The following is a 1,825-nucleotide window of genomic DNA, read 5'->3' on the forward strand; positions in this document are numbered from 1 at the left end:
TATTCATCCATCCCTCCCTTGCCCTTGTACCCCTGGCAACCACTGATTTTTTTTTTTTTTACTAGCTCCAAAATTTTGCCTTTATCAGAATGCATTACAGTTGTAATTATACAGTAAAAGCCTTTTCAGATTGACTCCTCTCATTTAGCAATATGCATCCTTAGATCTTATTCTTCTGTGCCTTTTTGTTACTTGACAGCTCATTTCTTTTTATCACCCACCTGACCATCATATCCTGTGACTTTTGCTGTAATTGCTCAATAGTGTCAGGTTTTCTGATGTTGATTCTCTGGAATTTTCTACATAGACAATCATGCTATCTGTGAACAAAAACAGTTTATCTCCTCCTTCCAAATCTGTGTACATTTTTTTATCCCTTACTTGTCTTAACTGCATTAGCTAGGACTTCCTGAAGGATGCTGAAAAGGTGTGACAGGAGGGGACCTCCTTGCTTTGCTCCTTATCTTACTGAGAAAGTATCTAGTTTCTCATCAGTATGTTAGCTATAGGATTTTGATAGATGTTCTTTACCAAGTTAAGGAAATTCCCTGTATTCCTAGCTTACTATTTTTAAAAATCATGAATGGGTTTTAAAATTTTCTGAAATGCTTTTTCTGCCTCTATTAATATGATCATATGGTATTTCTCCTTTAGCCTGTTGATATGATGGGTTACATTAATTGATTATTAAATGTTGAATCAATCTTGAATACCTGGATAAATCCCATTTGATCATGGTATACAATTTTTATATATTGATGGATTCTATTTGAAACATTTTGTTGAGAATTTCTGTATCTATATTCATGAAACATTGATTCGTAGTTTTCTTTTCTTGTAATGTCTTTGACTGCTTTTGCTACTAAGATAATGCTGGCTTCACTGACTAAGTTAGGAAGTAAGATATTGTAGAGAACTGATATCAGTTATTCCTTAATTTGGTAGAATTCACCACTGGAAACTTCTGGGCCTGATATTTTCTTATTTGGAAGATTAAAAATTGACTCAATTAAATAGATATACACCCACTCAGATTTATCCTTCTATCGAGTTTTGGCAGTTTTTGTCTTTCAAGGAATTGGACATTTCATATAGGTTATTAAATTTGTGGGAAGAGAGCTACCCATAATATTCCTTTATATCCTTTTGATGCCCAAGGGATTGGTGGTTATGGCTCTCTTTCATTCCTGATGTTAGCAATTTGTCTTTTCTTTTTCTTAGTTACCATGGCTAGAGATTTATCAATTTTATTGATCTTCTCAAAGAATCTGCTTTTTGTTTTATTAATTTTCTCTACTGGTTTCCTTTTTCAATTTCACTGATTTCCACCCTAAATCTCATTATTCTTTTGATTTTCATACTTTGGACTCAATTTGTTCTTCTCTTTCTGGTTTCCTAAAATGGAAGCTTAGACTATGTGCATAATCTAAAATTACTAGATTGTATAGCCTTAGGTTATTAGCTTAACCCAATTATTTATGTAATCTGATCATGTAATTTAGTATATCACTTGCACTGACAATAAAAAAACTACTCTAGTTCTACTCTGGCCTTGCTCCAGCCTCAATCCTCTTTCTCAGAGTCAAAAGTCATTAAGAGCCTAGATTCCTCTCTAGGTATATCAGACCCCTGAATTTATAGTCCAATTTGCAGACTGTAAATTTAGTCTGAAGCTTCTTTTCTAGACCCTATCTTTGAGGGCAATTGCTTATAGAGGGTTTGGATAAAATTTAGGTTGAAGGCTAGAGTACTTACATGTGTATACTCAAGGCACGTCATGGTTTGAGATGAATCATGGTTGAAAAGAGACAAGGGGCAACAGGAG

This window comes from Phacochoerus africanus, chromosome 15, assembly GCF_016906955.1.
Source record: "Phacochoerus africanus isolate WHEZ1 chromosome 15, ROS_Pafr_v1, whole genome shotgun sequence".
Classification (NCBI taxonomy): Eukaryota; Metazoa; Chordata; class Mammalia; order Artiodactyla; family Suidae; genus Phacochoerus; species Phacochoerus africanus.